This window comes from Dicentrarchus labrax, unplaced genomic scaffold (genome assembly GCF_905237075.1).
Source record: "Dicentrarchus labrax unplaced genomic scaffold, dlabrax2021, whole genome shotgun sequence".
NCBI classification, from domain to species: domain Eukaryota; kingdom Metazoa; phylum Chordata; class Actinopteri; family Moronidae; genus Dicentrarchus; species Dicentrarchus labrax.
In genome coordinates this window covers 30810116-30829227 of record NW_026136719.1, presented here as the reverse complement: position 1 = coordinate 30829227, position 19112 = coordinate 30810116, and the positions used below count along the sequence as shown (strand labels likewise).

The 19112-nt window shown below is 40.0% G+C and overlaps 1 long non-coding RNA gene across 1 annotated transcript in view; it reads left to right on the top strand.

Annotated features, from left to right (window-relative positions):
* Positions 1-2901: 2901 nt before the first annotated feature.
* The window catches only part of LOC127352111 (uncharacterized), a 31742-nt gene continuing 15531 nt past the window's right edge, over positions 2902-19112 (top strand). Inside the window, exon 1 of the long non-coding RNA XR_007881039.1 lies at positions 2902-3214. This is a non-coding gene — a long non-coding RNA (uncharacterized LOC127352111). The remainder of the gene's footprint in view (positions 3215-19112) is intronic.

Here is a 19112-nt window from a genome sequence, read left to right as displayed (position 1 = left end):
CAGTTTTGGCAACTCCTAATGGGGGTCCTGAACCCCTGGTTGGGAACCACTTCCTTAGGTGAATTTACATTTACAAAGCAAGACTTTAACTGTTTCATTTAGTGTGTTTTATTTGACAGACACAAAGCAAATTTAAGGAAAGGTGCATCTCATGTGCACTGCATTATTTATACTATGCATATTGTCTTATTTGTTAGTTTTTAAAGCAGAGATATATATGTCCAATTATCTACTGTAGATAGATGAACTGGTTGGACCATAAAAGCAAGCTCATGTTTGACTCAACATGCGTGATTAAAGATGATGGACATTTTGCCAGTCAAGCCTAAATTATTGGGCCTAGATTTCAACTGTTATGACTGTAAGATAAACACTGTGGCACAATTCAGAAGCACTAAAATTGTCTCTGCATGTGGTGTGTTTTCATGGTGTCAGCAGCATCGAGGACCTCAGAGTTTCTGTCTGAGATATTGCCTGTCCTTGGTCTGTAGATTCTGTGTGGAAGAATGGAGTTTAGTTCCTGTGTGTGGTACAAGTGTGTGTGTGTGTGTGTGTGTGTGTGTGTGTGTGTGTGTGTGTGTGTGTGTGTGTGAGAGAGAGAGTGTTGGTGTGTCTGTGCAGGAAGAAGCCATGTGAATATGAGTTGCAGAGTGAATATAGATCAGTCTCCCAGAGGCTAAGTGAGATGGCTGCTGTAATATCCCCCAATTACACACAGATCAGCCCCTGACCAACCACCCACTCCTGTCACTGGTCATCACATACTGTGTGTGTGTGTGTGTGTGTGTGTGTGTGTGTGTGTGTGTGTGTGTGTGTGTGTGTGTGTGTCAGATAGAGGAGTTGGGGATAGAAGGTGTAAATGTATGCACTCTCAGTTAGTGTGCTAAAACCAAACCATGGATACCTAAATGTAAGATGGCAGCACTGATATAGCTCTCCATAGTAATCAGTCCCATACAAGAAAAAGGTGTGTGTGTTTGTGTGTGTGTTTACATGGATCTGAGGCAGCGTCTGAAGCTGAAGCACGAATGTCTTTGTGAGTGCATCTGTGTGTATGTGCATTTATGTGTATATCTGCAGGTGCATTTACTGTAGGTGTGTCTGTGTGTGATCCTGTGTGAATAAATAGAATTATTGTATATCTACTGTATATTGCATGTATTGTATATTGTATGCATCAAATGCACTAGTAGGGAGGTAACTGTACATGTTCCACCAGTGAATCTGGTAAATGAAGTGTAGAATAATGGTCACAGTGCTAAAGGTTCTCAAGATCTGTGAGGCAAAGCAGATTTATTCATGCAACAACACACCATTGAAAATTGCCCCCAAAACACCCTCCCTTATTGTGTCCTACATTTTTCTTTTTTCATATTTATAAAGTTTTCTTTTATTTGGCCAAATGTTTTGGATGAAACATAATTGCTGCTTACAATATGTTCACTACAGCAGCCTTTTGTTCGGTTCAGATTGTGTTACACTGGGCCTGAATGCTAAAACAAATTGTGAATTGCTCACACTGACCCAAATTTAAATCTTATCACAGTTAGTAAATAAATTGTCTGAATCCTACATGAGAACAGCAGCAACAACCAAATGTTAGAAGTGTTGTTGTCAGGGTTGGGAGGGTTACTTTAAAAATATAATCTGATACAACTACTAATTACATTTTCAAAAATGTAGTCAGTAACCTAACGTGAGTATCCCAATATTAAAGTAACACAACTTCATTACTTTCAATTACTTTTGGATTACCCAAATGTGTAAATAAAAACAAGAGAAAATAAATGTCAATAAGAAGGATTGATGCAAGTGTAAGACAACAGAACAGTGTCACCTTAGGAAAGAAAATGGAAAAATGGAAAATTGATTTTTAGCATAAAAAATGTGTCCTCTGTTCAGTGAATTTTTAAAGAAAAACTGATATATTTTAAAATTGTAATCCTTCTAAATAATACCCATTCTTACTAAATGTAAATGTAATCTGAGTAAGTCTTTTTTTTCTGCAACTGTAATGGATTACAGATACTGTAATTTGTAACCTGATTATGTAATTCAGTTACACTCCATTCCTGGTTGTGGTAACAACTTCACAAAATTAGGCACATGCAACAAAATTGGAAGTAAACTTCACAAGTAGATATCAAGCAAACATAATTTAAGACTGATATCTACTTACCTTTTCCGAGGCAAATTGTCAGATTTTACAGTGCAACTTCTGGCCCAAAACACAATCCAGAACAATGCCAGCACAAGAAAAGTGTCATGTTTTGAAGTATTTTCTAAGTATGAATCATTACTTTTGTCGTTACGATAAATATGACAATATAAAGATTAGAGATCGTACTGTCTAACCCTACCTCACACTGCAGGCAGGAGGCTGAACGGTTGCTTTTACAGAGCACAGCACTTTTGCAGGTGAGTTGTGGGTAAGATTTTTTAGCCTGACATCAGTCAGCCGGATGTCACTGTGTTGATGATGTTGATATTTCTGTCAGTGTCTATGTGTGTGTGTGTGTGTGTGTGTGTGTGTGTGTGCTCTCCTCTTGATCTGACCTGTAGGCACATTACCTTATTTCTGCTGAACTCACAAAGAGCTCTTTGAGATACTGTGGTGATTATAGTGGAAATACACACAGACACACACACACACACCACACACACACACACACACACACACACACACACACACACACACACACACACACACACACACACGGACAAGAGCAGAAGCTGCAGACCAGTCTGGGGACTAGCCACTGCCGGCAGTGTCTAATTGCTCTCAGAGGAGAAAGAGATGCTCGGAAGAAAACTGGTGCAGATCTACCTCCTCTCTTTTTTTATCCGTCTCATGTACTCTTTGTTTTTCCTTTCCTCTTTTCATCCCCAGTGTTTCAGTTCCTCCCAAACTGCCCATCATCTCCTGAGCACGGCGACTCCATCATTCAGTCTGATGGCAGAGTCAAAGAGAAAGAGTTGGAGATGGAGAGAGTTACAGAAAGAGAGCGAGAGAGAGAGAAGAGGCCCTTTATTAAACCTGCTGCTAATTGAGATAGCACGAAAATAATGGGGAGTGACACTTTAATGAAGACATGCTACGTGTTACCACTTCTTCCTTCCTTCCCCTCCGCCACAGAGGAGGAGGAGGAGGTGCAATGAAGAGAATAAGGAACTGGGGAGGGACGAGGAGAGCATAAAGAAAGATCGAAGGAGGGTAAGAGCTTCAACTGTTTTATTGCAAAAAGAAAAAAAGGAAAAAAAAGAGTAAAGACAGAATTGAAACCGGCTCGCATCTCATGCTGTAATATGTTTTCAGTGGCACGTCAAAAGTGAGAGTTAAAGGGAGTTATGGGCAGGGATATTGTTCTATCGCGTTAAAACACAATTATGTTTCATCAGGGCGATTGCGCCGCACACTTGCAATAGACTGCTCTTTGTACTTTGCTTTGGTGCAACATTTCTGTGTGTTTGCTCTCCACTCCCCCCAAAAAAAGGAACAGAAAGAAAAAACTGAGCAAAGTGAAGCCAAAACAGAGAGCATGATTAGAGAAGATACTCCCGGGTGATATTCCTTATATTCGGTTACCGCTCTCAAAACCTGACACCAGATGACAATCATTGGATTTGGTTGGGAAGGTGATGATCGGCATTATGAAGAAAACAGCGCTTCATAATGTGTCAATGCAACTGACATCGGGGGGCAATAAAATCAGCTTTTTCAGGGAAGACTTTACAGCTAATAACAATGCACAGACATTCTGTGTTTGGTGTGTGTCTCTGTGTCTGACGAGGTTAAATAGAGCATTCACATTTATGTATGTTTTTAAAGCGGTTACATAGGATGTGCTGCGATTCAAGAAATGTTATTCAAATGCATCTACTCAAATAATACACCACAGTTTGACAAAAGGGATGGAGATTTTAGCCATCTTTAAAATACATTTTGAGTTAGAATATGTGCAGTTGTGTGAGTGTGTGTGTAGGTGTTTGTGTGTGTGTGTGTGTGTGTGTGTGTGTGTGTTTGAATCCAAGCGCCATGTTACTCCAAAGTTTCAACTACCGCAGAGGGGAGCAATGTCCTGCTGCTAAGATTGAAAAGTACGACTCGAGGACGACTGCCTATGCTCACCCCAATCTACAAGCCAACAACCCTAACACACACCTACACACACACACACACACACACACACACATACCATGCCTCCCTCCTGTACTGTAGATGAATATGAAATCAGAAACAGGTATAAATATTTATGAAATGCATTATTCTTTGGCTTTTTTTGCTAAAGCAGAGGTGAGCATGATTTGGCCCTGTCTCCCTCTCTCTGTTTTGCACCCTCTTCACAAAGGCCGGGCAATATAGAGACACAGTCAAACCGCAGCTGTAAACCACACATGCACACACACACACACACACACACACACACACACACACACACACACACACACACACACACACACACACACAGAGCAGCAGTGAAGGAATACATAACCAAGAGCTTAACTGAAACACTGTATCTGTATGGGTATAAAGGTACATCTGTTACGTCCGCCTGTAAAGAAGCTTCCTGGGAGGCCTGCCAATTCAAACAGTTTCAACCACTCAGCCACACACGCAGATACACATACCTATGTGCATAGCAGTACAAAGTGAACATACACACACACACACACACACACACACACATACACAGTGATGATTTAATGAATTCCTATGGTGGAAAGCAGTCCTACAGTTTCCTCTAGTAAATACAGGACAAAAGGTGGATGAGATATGGATCATTTTAGGCTTTGTAAAAAATGTTATCAGTGGTACCTAAAACACATAGAATGTGATGCATGAAAAACATGAATACAAACTCTGTCAATAAATAATCAATGGGAAAAAGCATACAATGGCAAAACTCCTTCCTAACTTTTAAGTATAACCAGTAAAACCATACATAAGAAGTTTGTAAGAAAGAGTCTATCTGAGTCAGGCATCACAAATCCACAACATTGTGGCTATTTTTTATCATTAAAAGCGTGCAAAAACATAAGGTGCCTTTTATTGTGAGGCAGTCACAGGAAATGTAATGTATTTGTCACCAAGGTCAGGGCTGACACGACTGTTCATCAAAAATCTGTCTTCAAAACAAGACATGGTCTTTTGGGATATTTTTTGTCAGAGAATCAGTTTTAGATATATTGCAGGGAGTACTGGAGCGGTCAGGAGCCTTTACAGAGTTGTTACACGAAGAGCTGCAGGTAACAGGTAACACACCTCCAACTTCTAGTGTAAGATCACCATGCCATGCGCAGCATGAAATCAGTTCAAAGTTGTAGGTGGTTATGACATGAAGGAAAAAGGCAGATAATTGACTGTCTTTATTAAAACAACACGAGTTTGGCTGCAATAGTATTTATAAGAAACAGATCATTAATTTGACAAAAAAGAAAAAAGAATGGGAAGTTTTTCAATTGCAATTTTAAATGCAGTTCCTTCATCACTATGGATCTGCATCTGGAAGTATGTGCTTGACCTCCATTCACTGATTAGCTGCTAATGCTCAGCTAACAGGTAACTAAAGACAAACTGATGGCTAACTAGTAACTGATTTTGATAAAGCCAATAGTAGAGACACTAATGCACACTTAGATACAACCACTCTCTATGGGTGACCATATTTACAAACCCCCAAACCAGGACCCTTAAGTGTATGTATGTGTTTTCATCAGCAGGGAAAGTTATTTAAGCACTTAGCAGACCTACTGACAACTTTTAACACCCTGGACGCGGTGAACGAGGAATTTAGTTGCTGGGTACTTTAGAAAAAGGAGTAAGCCTCCTGGAGCTCTTTAGAAAAGACCAACTTTCTGTTTGGCATGACAGCTAACCATTAGCATACTAACAGGTTCTGTCAGAAAAAGCCGCTTGACTATGACTCACAGGCTTGCAACAGCCTTGACAGCGACACATTGACTGACACACGTACAGACAAATCAGTGCTGAAATTAGACGTGGTGCATTGTTTATGTTTTTATATTGGGTTAGATAATAATGTGTGGGATGGAACATGACAAAACGTCTACATAATAGCAAGGATAATATCATAATTATAATAATTGTGGGGAAAACTGGGACAGTTTGGTTGTGAATGTTAAACAAAGATATTGGTCAGGACTTCATCCCTCAACTGGCATCTTCAAAAGCCTGCCACACTACACGGTGCCAGTCAGTGGGGCGGTTGTCTCGCTCCCCTTGGTTATGACAATAACATTTTGGATCGCGTTTACGAAAAGCTTTTCGCCATTGTTGAGCATCCAGCAGTTTCAGGTTGATGAAGACTGTCAGGTGGTTTACTATGCTACAAAATCCACATACACACTAATACAAATCATCCCACAGCCGTGCGGGTAAAATCACCTCTGTTAACCGCAGAGAAAATAAAGTTATTACGACCCTCTCTCTCCCAGCCTCTATGTCTCTCTCTTCTAATTCCTATGTCCTCCAGTGTGATAGTAAAAAATGAGGCTCCTTACGCAGCGAGCTGCAGCTTTTTTGATTGAAGTGAGTGATTTTCCCCAGCCGCACACCTGCGTAAAACAGATGATAATGCTGTTGGAGTCATTTACTGTGACTTTACTAAGATGAATATGAGCAGCGCTTTCTCATCATGCAAATGTGCCTGCGCAGAAAAACCTCTCTCCCTCTCCCTCTTCTCTGGGGAGAACTATTTTTGCAGCATTACAAAGAAAGATTACCCGTAACCGAGTGATTCAACTCTTTATTGGTGAATGTAAACTCGCCCCTTTACTATTGCCATGACTGTTATTATTATTTGTTTTGGGTATAACACTATATTTAATATGATATTGAGCATTGCAAGGCCTAGCTGTGGGCTGCGGTGCCACCATGCAGCCATGGTTAGATTGATAGGAACACATCATCATTATTGGACAGTCTCCACTGTCACATAGCCTCTAGCTTAAATGTCTCTGTCTTTCTCTCTGTCTATCTGTTCTGCCAGTCTTTTCTTTCTCTCCCTCTCTCCCTCTAATAGCCCTTCATTTCCTCTGCCCATTGCCCCTGCAGGCCACATGTAATACTCTGAGTGACCCGACTGGCTGGGAATACACCAAATTTGTCACCGACACACACATCACACACACACACACACACATACACACACACACACAAACACACACTAATACAGAGAATAAGGCGGTCAGCCACATAGGTCTTCTCCTGACACTAAATGTCACCTGTCAAGTAAGACTGGTGGAGACAGAAGAAGGAGAGAGGGTTCAGTAAACAATACAATAGCCAACTGTCGTGGAGCAAAACACACACTATGCTGCTGGTAGACAATATGAAAATAGAGCCAACAATGGTGGTGCTTTGACTGTTCATGGAAGGATAAAGAGTAATACAGATTAAGCAATGTGGCAGGTGTGGCCGTCATATCAATCCTCATAACATAAACAACCACAGATGGAAATTAAAAGCTACTTGCAACAATGTCTTTGTCTTAACTCGGCCTATTGTACAGACTCTCCAGGAAGTTGTGATGTTGCGATCGCAACAATTAACGTAAATTCAACCAATCCCTGTAAATTTTGCTCCATTCGTCACCAAACTACTAGCCATTTTATTCTCACTGCAGAATATTCAAATTTTAGTAAATTATACAAACAAATGTTTAAACAATTTTGCAATTTTCACATTCCTAATTGCAAAAAATGCCTAAAAAACGCTGCAACATACATTGTAATTGTTTTTTTATAGCTGCTGTAAAATCATTCATTTTAGTCCACAACAATCCCAAAGCAACCAACCAAACCCTGGAGGGACTGATTATAGGATGAAAACAGCACTGTTTGGTGCTGGGCAGGTAATAGGTACTGGGTTTATCAGAGTTTCTTCTTAGTAAAAGATGCCGGCTGCTTTTGGAAATGTTGCAGACAGTAAAGCTGCAGACCATAAAACCAAAAAACAATGAGCTGGAAGAAGCTAACTTTTACATTCATCATATTGATTAGTGCATCTTTAAAATACTCCATTGTTAGCTCCTTATTACTGCAGGCATTAACTTAAATGTCATTTGTATCTTGTTCTAATATAGATATTGTTAGCATTTTCTCCATGTTTTAGCACCTGTGTTAATACTGCGAGTCAAAGTATGCTATCATAGGATACTTCTTCTGGAAAGGGGCAGAAAAGATAACCTAAATTCTTTGCAGACTGGTTTTGCAAGTACTTAAGAAAGCCAAACTAAATTGGCTAGGTAAAAGAAAGTGTCAACAACAGAATACTCATAATAACCAATTAGAAATTAAATGTTTAGCACATGGACCATCATGCTGGAGAATCGCTGTATACTGTACATTTCCTGTCTGTGTCTGCAAAGTTAGGAGGGAGTACTGATCCAATATCATCACACAAGTTCTGATATCTGCACACATTTTAGGCAAAGTGTGATTACAATGCAGCAAGACAAACCACACCAGGGATAAGGTTGTTCCATCACCACTGCTATCTTGTTTCATCATTGTCATAAGCACATTTCTCATCTGTCATTTGAAAACATATTACCCTTGCATGCTATCATGGATTTGATAGCAAGAAGCTCGACTTCCCTGTTTTGATATTTATGAAAGTTGCATCGGGGGATTGGACATTGTTCCCTCTCATACAAGAATCTGTGTGTGTGTGGGTGTGTGTGTGTGTGTGTGTGTGTGTGTGTGTGTGTGTGTGTGTGTGTGTGTGTGCACATGGTGAGGGATGGAACAGTGTGTGTCATAAGTAACTGACCTGGGACTCCCCCATGTTTAATCTGAGAGCAAAACAGAACTCATCTGCAGGCTGAATATTGAGTATGTGAACATTTTTGCTCCCTCTCTTTCCTTCACACACTCACATACACACACTTATATGCCTATGCCAGTGTCAGGAGAATGAAAGTAATGTTTGCCTCTGGAAAAGCCTTTACAAAATGAACAAGAGGCTTGGTCTTCTTATAAATTACCCCATGGGATATGAGCTTTGTGTTTCCCATCCAGTGCTCCTCCACCTCTAAAACTACTTAATGCTCTCAGCTTTGACTCATACATTGTTCCCACAGTTTAAAGTCTTGCTGTTGCCTTAAGATATGCTGCAGGTGTATATTCACTCAATGTATCAGTCTCATTGCTGGTTCTTAAGCGGCCTCTGGACTAGACTTCGGCAGTAAATGTGGAAAATATTTGTCACACTAGCTCTTTTCATGAAGTACTGCAGACGAGGTGATTTGAGGTAAAGAGCATTAACCCTTATTGATTTGCCTCAATCTAGACTAATCACAAATAATTTGTAAAGTGGATGACGCAAAAGTGCTGCAACTCACAGCCAGGATGCGTTCACAGTTTGCATGAAAACAGCCTCTGATTTACTGAAGCAGAAGCAAATTCCATATGAAATCAGCAATAGGTCTTTTTGTGCATTGTATAATCAAGGGAGAGCTCAAGCGCTCTGTTTAGTTTAGGAATATATATATATTTGATATTCTTTTTTTGTTGAAATGTGACCCCTTACAGTAGTTACTTCCCAGAAAAAAAAAAAGCATGTGATAAACAACCAACAGCTTTATAGATGACTAACTACTGTTTATTCCTCCCACCATACAATCCCAACCTCTCAAAATAGTAGCAATAACAATCGTGTTAATAATATTAAAGCAACAACTTACTAAATAAAAATAATAAGAAAAATTAAAAGAAAAGTTGGCTTGGTTCAGGGAGTATATTCAACTATATATCTTTTTATTTTTGTATAATATAGGTTTCTTGTATCCGCTTCCATCTCGTATAAAATAGATTAACGATTCCTAATCTTGAGATTTAAAACTATAATAGATAGATTTCATTAATTGTCTTCTACAATTGGCTTAGTTGTGGTGGTTCTGCTTTCAGCCAATTCTTTTGTTATATGCTTAAGTGCTGCTATTATCAAAGTTCTAAAAATAAATGTATAATTTTGTGGAGAGAGCCTGTTATACCAAGTAATCATTGTTTTGGCCCCATATGAGGTTTATACTGAAAAAAGTCCATAACTTTGCAGGAATAAGTCTAGACTGAGGCCCATACTTGGAAAAAAAAGATGTACAACATTGCCACATGTTATAACAGAATGGAAAACCATCAAACTCAAAACATTTGCAAAGAGTCCACCATACTAAGAATAGTGTCAGATTACTTAAACTGTTTATTGTGGATTATTAGCTTTGCAGGGGCAAAGTTCTTACCTAGCACTGTAGAGACTTGGGTTCAGTTCTCATTTTTATTAGACTACATCAGACTTGGCTGTGCATTCCAACAAACACAAATGGCAGTCAAACTAAACCAAATATCAATGCTATCAATGTGTGATAATATTTCCAAAACTTTACAGGGTTGTCTGACAGTTCTGTTCATCTTATAAGATCAACACGTCCGAATACCTAAACAACAGAAATAAAACTGGTTGCCAACGACTCCCTGAAGAACGGACATGAATGAGTGGTGGAGAGTACCAGTGACAGGCATACCGGACCTTAAGTAAGATCCGGGCTGTACAAATGTATCGTAGGTGTTTTTCGGGTGATTAATTCACACATCTATATATTTTTTGAAAGTGTTGTTTTTGTCATGAGATAACATATTATTATATATTATTATATATATTTTTTATATTATATATATTTTTTCTCATTAAGGTTAATTTGTCTGAGCTTTTGCACCATTAATAAAGGCATCAACCAATCAAATTGTGCGGAACAGACACTACGTCACAAATCATAGTGGACACGTTGATTTTTAATATTTCTAACTTTAAAAACTATAAAGACAATGTGACAAAAGTGGATGGTGATAGCTCTCCCTGCACAGACTGCTATGTGGGAATTACCAAAGCCGTTATAGCCATCAATGTTTTCTTCAAAGCCCACAGAATTTCATTTTACCTGGGAGCTCTTGTAAACCACTGCCTACATTAGTTTGTTTGTCTTGTGTCTCAGATGTTTGAACATATGAATACATTTTAACCGACTAGACCAGACCAGCTGAGATAATCTGTCGGCCATTGGGTGCAGTGTAACCCTCGATAGTACTGCAAGCTGCTGCCATTTTACCACCAGACCCTGTCCTGCTTGGCCTATGGTAAGTGTGTGTGGATTCAGTTTCACTAATTTGCGTCGCTGCCAGTATGAATGGTTTTGCATATTTGCAGGCCATTATTTCACATTTTCATATGGTTTATTGGTCGGTGTGTAAAGGCCTTTAGGTTGTAATGGCTAACTTGTTAGCAGACAGTTGCCTGTTTACACATCCAGTAGACAGTAGAGCATCATTAGCATTCATTTGGAGTTGTATTTCTTTCCATGTGGACAACATTCCATCAAATTCTCCTACCAGCTAGTCACCAACTTTGTAGGGTTGTCAGAGCTTGTTGTTGTTGGCTGAAAAGCAGCCTAAAAAATGTTTATAAGAGCGGCGAGTGAACCAAAATGGTAAAATTGCTGCCATTAAACTAAAACAATGAGCTGAGAGATGCTTAAATGGCCTGGAAAGCTGAGAGTTAAAGCACAGCTATGGAGCAAAAAAAATGAAGAAATTGGAAATGACGCCTTAACGTAGGAACTTTAATCACTGTGATGTCCATGGGAAAGGTGTAGACAGTTCTGCAGTTCACTGAGAACAGAAATCTGCTCACACGGGTTCCAAAGTCCTCTCTGATGGGGGTCCATGGTGCCTGCTGTGAGTCTGTTTGAGTCTCTGTGACTTGCTTGAGAACCACTGTCAGTGAGCATCTGTACATGCTAGAGTTTCATCTGCTTACTGTTATATTACAGACAAATGTTAGTTGAAACAGTGTGCATGTGGGAAAAAAAGGAGAACAGAGCTGATGGGGATAGATAAGGGTCTTGATGTAAGGAAAGAAAGTTAAAAAAGGAGGAAAAAATGACTTTTCATCTCTCCCTTGCTCTTTATCTCTCCGTCTCTCTCTCCCCCACCTCCAGTCTGTCGCTCTCCCTGTGATCATTAGGAGGTTTTAATTAAAGACTAGAGGATTATTCTAGTGGCCTGCAGTCTTTCACCTTCTCTCATCATCATTCCCACTCCTTCACTCCCATTTCCCCCCTCGCTCTGTGGTTCTTCAGGTTATGGGTGTGTGTATCTGAGAGAGTGTGTGTGTGCGTGTCAGGGAGCTGCATTTGTTGAAGAGTGGTGATCAAAGCCTTCCACCTACAGTGCCAGTGATCTCTTCCTTTCTTTGGCTCTCTCTTTCTGTCTGCAGCAGATGTCTTAAGTCTCCTACATGCCAGGGAGTCGTGTGAATTAGTATCAATATTAAACACATAGAGGATGCAGTGTAGGGTTTGTTAAAATGTTAATTTCTCAGCTCAAACTTACTAAAGAGACTTTGTTCAAACAAACTCACAGTGCTCAGCGTTATTTCAGATTTCACTCTTGGTGATTTCTGCTGCTGAAACTATTTTCTATTTTTGAATACCTTTCATGTCCTGTTTTTGTTATCATTTACTGGACCCAACGCTGTGTTACAGGTGCAGACGCAGGCCTATGGTTTGTCTTTTTCTTTTAATTATTTGCATTTATTTATTCACAAATAAAATAATAAAAATGAAAGATGTTTTTTGGCTAAAAGTGCCTCATTGTTATTGTTATTTCTCTTCCGGTCGCTGGACAGCTGGAGCATTTTTGTGTGGTGGTTAGGCCCACGTATTGTCCCTGTGTGGAAATTGTCTTACATCTGCCTGTTATATGTTTGTTATCTCTGTGATATAGTGACCTGTCTGTAAGGTGTCTCTCACCCAATGTGTGCTGGGTCAGACATTTCAGCCCTGTCTCACTACCACATCGTCAGATACTGCAGCTTGGTCGGTGGCCCTCTGCGTCAAAATAGGACACTGTAGGTGGCCCTTAGCATTTGTGGATTTATGGATGCTCCTGCTAGATTTAGTATAAAGAGCCAGAAAGTTTGCATATGGAGGAGGTGGGTGGATGGATGGCTCAAACAAACACAGGACTTCAACCAAGCTGTTTGTGTCTCTTGTGAAACCAAAAGTCAGTGTTGACTTCTTTTAAATTACATAAATAATTAACTTATGCAACTTAAAGGTCCAGTGGGTAACATTTCGAACGATCTATTGCCAAAAATTGGAATACATACCTATATTCATGTGGTCATTAGTGTATAATAGTGCGGAAAATGTGAATACCCCTATCTAGAGCCAGTGTTTAGTTTGTTCATTCTAGGCTACTGTAGAAACATGGCAGTTCAACATGGCAGACTCAGTAGAAGAGGACCTGCTCCCTCTGTAGATAAAAACCGCTCAATTTAAGGTAACAGAAACACAACAATTCTTATAGTCAGGTGATTATACAACAATGAAAACATAGCTATGAATATTATATTCCATTTCTGCCAATAGATCCTCCTAAATGTTACACACTGGACCTTTAAGAGAGCAATAGGCTTTTTGTGAGTATTTCTACGCATGGATTTGGTCGTGTCTCAGTACTCCAACATCATGAACACAGACAGAAGATGCTGCTGTGAGTGTAGGTTTAGCAGCTGTACAGGAGGGTTTGTGTAATTGTGTTGAAGGTGAACAGAAGCTGCGCACAGAGACTGTCAGTTGTGTGACTGATCCCAGCAAGCACACACACCACAGGGAGTGGACACACGTTCATGTTAAACACACCTGAGATTATCACTTATATGTTATAGAACATAGTGACAGACATTGCGAGACACAACCTCAGACTTCACGACTTCACTGCACTTGTGAGGGCTTTGCATGGGATAACATTCATTTGATTCCGTAAAAAGTAATTCTGATGCATCCAAGTCTTCTAGAAGGGGCAGTAATCATAATGTCCTCGCAGGACAACAACATGAACACACAGCACACACTTTAATCCATTATTGTGTCACATCAGCTGTCCTAAAAAAGTAGTTTATTTTTGTCAAAATCCCAAAGCCCTCAAGCACTCCATCTATCTTGAACTTCCACCCTCCATCAATTACATCGTCCACAGCGTCAGAGGACGAGTACAGCAGACACCTAATCACACAACTTTAAAGTATTGGCCTGTCTGCTTGCTTTGTCCCCGTAAAAAAAGAGGACAGAAAGAAAGCAGAGAACAATGGGACAAAGAGAAATGAGGAAGTGTAAGTTGGCTGGTGGTGGGTGGGTGGTTAGGGTGCTGTCAGATGCTCCCTTGGGTGTTTGGTGCTGCAACAAAGTGAAAGTCATCATTACATAGCGTCAGAAGGTGATCTTTAGCGTGTTTTCATGTGTAGTGAAGAGCTAATGAAAAGAAGTACATCAATCCAAGCTGATATTTATTTACATTACAATGTCGGTAATTATTTTAGTATCCACCCATCCATCCATCACTTCCTGTTTCTGTGTGTGTTGACTTTGTGTGTCTGGGAGAACAGACAGAGACAGACAAGCGTGTGTGTGTCTGCTTTAGTATGCACGCATGTGTTTCATGTCTCCACACATCGTTGCACCACGCCCTCACACACTTCCATGGCCAGGAGGTGTTTGTTTCTCTTTTAAATGGGCGACGCGCCATATGTGTGGTCATTAGTCTAAAGACCGTCCTTCAGCCGCACCAGAGGACAACATGTCAATGAGTAGATTAACTAGCCACCGGTGTTCCCCGGCTTTACTAAAGGACCTTGAATTATAGCAACTTTCACTTTGTTTCACTCCCATCAATTTTATGGAAAATATCACACAAATCACAAATGCCATGACGGATGCTTGGCTTACGGGGGAAATACCCAAGCATTTGTTTTGAACATGCAAGTGAGAAAGAAAAAACAGACAGCGGTGCAGTGACGTGTTATTGCCAGGAAGAGAGGAAATAATTGGGAACGGAGTTCTCCAAACACAGAATCAATTTGTATGTTTGCCTTAACTCGTGTTGTGGTTCAGCACTGAGCAAGGCACTGCTCTTTTCTCCACTTAAGGTTTTTAACCCCTATTAGACTGAGGCCCATCTGACACTGTGTGCTACTGTAGCTACAGTAAATTGCCAATTTGGACCCTTATGTCTGCCCCAGTCCTCTCTGTGTCCATTACAGGAGAGTCATTGGTTCAGTGCCTCATGTCTGTCACACACACATACGTAAGGGCACATACATCCACATTCACAAATACACACACACACACACGCACACACACAAAAGTGCACGCAATTTTTTGCCAAAAACCATTAAGACACAAACAGCAGACACACACATATTGTACAAATACAGGAGCACTCACAGTCTCAGGTGTGTAAACATGTATTCATATATTCACACCTGCAGTGGATGAAATGTGAAATGATTTGTCTGTGGAACCAGGTGATTATTATATGTGTGTGAGTGTGTGGGGTTTATTCAGATTTTGAAGAGGTTGATATGATTTATACAGCATTCATTTGTTGCGTAATGGAACCATTAAAAGCATTTTTTTATCCACGTTTAAGAGAAAAAAAGCACATAAAATAAATTATAAAATACAATCAATATTCAGAATCAAAGTGAGATACATGTTATGCATATTAAGTACAAATATAGCCCTGAATCATAAGTTGCATTTTGTTTACCCGGAAGCCAAAACCTTTTAGCTACCCAACAAATAAGGGTTATTCTTCCTCTAGCAGTTGAGGTTGGCTGATATTTAAAAGCAAAACAGACTCTGTGATTTGGGAGCATGGAAAGTGAGTCTCACTGTATTCAGTGCTGTACATGTAATTTTAAAAGAAATATCACATAATGAAATGACACATGCATAGAAAAATTTGCTTTGTTTTCACCTGCTATGCCATAGGTTCAGCCAATCACAACATCACTCGGGGCAATAGCGACTGTACGTCTCAACAGATTGTAACAATAATGGAGCCAAACCCATTAAATTTAAACTCAGGCAGGTCTACTGGCCATTCAGACCAAGTCAGCAGTGAAATGAGAACACCATGTTCTTATAAACAGTGCACAAAGGCACATTGGTGCTGGCACTGGTGTATTAAAGTATTTCAGCTGTTAGTCTGCCACAGCCTTTTATAGAAGTCTGGGGATTTTTGGGAATGTCAGTTGATATGTCCATTGTTTTGGTCCAGATTTAAATATCTCAACAACTATTGAATGAATTTTGGTGCCTCATGGTCCCCAGAGGGGATTTTCCCCTGATGTTCATGCTATTTATGAGGGGTACAAGCCTGATGTAAAAGGCTCTGAAAGTAGAAGAAAGTCAAGCCTTTCATGAAATGGCTCGCCAATACAGCTGATCAAAATATCGAATGCTTATTTAAATTTATTGTCTTCAAATTTGTTCTATTATGTGTCTGGTTTATTGTAAATTCATTTGTGGTGAATTTTGAGCATACTTGTTTGAATGAGGCAAAAACTACATCAGCAGCAACAGCGTCTCACACAGACAATACATATAACTCACAAGTCCAAATATCTTTCAGTGGTCTCCCTCACAAATATAAAAACAAGACCTCTGTGCAAGCACCGGCATGTGCACACGCACACATATTCTTACATAAACACCCAATAACTGAAAATACACACTTGTAGTACAACCCACACAACAGCACACACACACATGGAGGAGGTGGTATCCACCAGATGCAGGGCCTTACCTGGGCCTTGCTCACCCTGGGCCTGTCACTGCGTATGGACTGACCCATTTATCATGTAATCTGGTGTGGAGAATGGACGGGGCACTATCAGCAATCTGCTATTGATCCACGCCGGGGGCCCCTGCTATTGTTCATCTGTAGCCCTCGACTGGCACCCAGCATTAATGAAAGAAACTAAACAATGCATAGCAATCAGACACCCCCCAAATCACCCCGTCTTCCCTCTCTCTGTCTTAAGAGAAAGAGGACAGGAGTCGGTGGGGGGTTGAAGAAGGGAAACAGCAGAAAAAGAAAGAAAGAAAAGTTTTTTTTTCTCCGTTTGGGAAAAAACTTTTGTTATTATGTTTCTCTTTGAGAAGGTGTGAGCAAGGGGAGAAAAACACATTTATCATGTCAGAGATGGCTCATATCATCCCTGACCCTGAACACCAGACGACGCAGTTGATATTGAAGCCGCCTATTGAATAATGCTCAACGCCATCCTCTGCCTAGGAAATAGAGACGTATGGTAAATCAGTACGATTGACGCTCCCAAGACCATGGCGACGGGATTTTTGCTCTTTTTGCCCTAAATATTGGCAAAATACTGATGTTGTTGGGATGTTTAATATCTTAGTGAGACATTGGTCATTTGACGTTCCCCTATGTGCTGTGAATGCAGACTTGGCAGGGGTCAAGGAATGTATTTCATAGATTGGGTTTTCTCGGCCAGACAGCTGCCTGGAGCTTCATGTATTTTAAATTGTGCTACTCAAGTTCAGCAAATAATTGAGCAAAATCCACAATCAACCCAAAGGATTTCTGGTTGTGCTTGTAATCTTGACTCAGATGTCAGGCGGTCTTAGGTGTTACAAATGGATGGGAAGAAACTCAGATATAAACAACAAAAAAGGACACTTCTTCTAAAAACAGTTCTCTAAAACAACCCACATGATTATTCCAAAGATGCCTTTTTTGCTTTTCATTCTCTGTGTTGACTTACATTGTGCATGGTGTAATTTTACGCGTGGATGTCATTGAGAAAAAAAATGTGGGCTGAAGTAGTATAAAGACCGACAAAGTCCCCCTATGTAGGAATTTGGGGTGGATGGTTAGGTCAAACAAACACAGAAGACTGCTGTTTGTGTCCTGAGTGAAACACTGACTTATTTGAATTTCTGTAATTTCACTTACGTGACATATTTAACTTACATCCCAAATGTAACTAACAGATTGATCTTGAATCAGCCTTTACTCATTGACCAAAGCATAACTGGGGCATTTAACATGTAAATCTAGAAAACGTATTTTAAAAAAGAAAAATGTGGAATAAGACCAGTAAATACCTAACACTGTTTAGGCTATACTGTTGATAAAAGTTGAATCACACAGTTTAACTGGCCGTAAGGGAGTTAAATACGCACAGTATTTCATCAATGTTTTAAAATAATTTGTTTCTGTAAATCCTAACGATGGTAAATACCTGGAAATAATAGCAGAACTGAGACACAGGCACTTAATAAATAGGCCACATCAGCCAGTGTGGGTTATCTGCCATAACTATTTATGAAGAACATTTATTAAAACTCTAAAAGAAGAAAAACAGGACAGTCAACCACCCACTGTTGGAGCCGGTCTCCTGCTGCTACATTTTGTTGAAATCTGTTACATTTCAGACTTCATTCCATTGCCTCCTGTTCATCCCGAGGACTAAACAGAAACTAAAAAACTAATACTAACTAAATTCATTTTTTGCATCTTCATGTTTAAGAGGCCCTGTCAAAGGACACCTGTGTGTGTCTGTCGATATCCCTGTAGACTGACAGACCCACACACACGTGTATAGACACAGGATGCCAGATAGCCACATCCTTTCAAATGAATAAAAGGATGTTGCACCTGCAAGACATAAAAGTGGACCTGATCTGGACCAATCAGGGTCCAGTGTGCAGGAATCTGGGCCATTTTCCAGAGCTTTTGTTTCCAGGCAGAAGAGATGCTGATCTATCCGCGGAGGCTCCATTGTCGTGTTGCAGGAGGAAGTATGCCAGCTACTAAAGCACAAGACCCACAGGACCTGGGAATTCATCTGTCGCTCCTGTCATGAAAAAGCAGCATACACTGTGCACCAAAATATACTCAAAAACATATAAATAGAAGTGCAGTATATACACCAATATAACAGAGACCAGCACTTATACACATAAGTTGCATTTATAAAAACATTCCTGCATTCACTGAAGAGTCTCAATTTATACATTGCAATGGTGAGACTGTGGATGTGTGTGCACAGAGAGGATGTGTGAGAGGAATGAAATTATACAGAGTTAATCTATTAGAAAAAAAGAAAGAAGATGGAGTCTGTGTTTAAAGGCCATGAAAACCTATTTCTCAATCAGCTTATACTATAAGTGTTGTGATTCTACAGGGACGCACTTCTTTCTGTCAAAGTTACAACAGTTTTG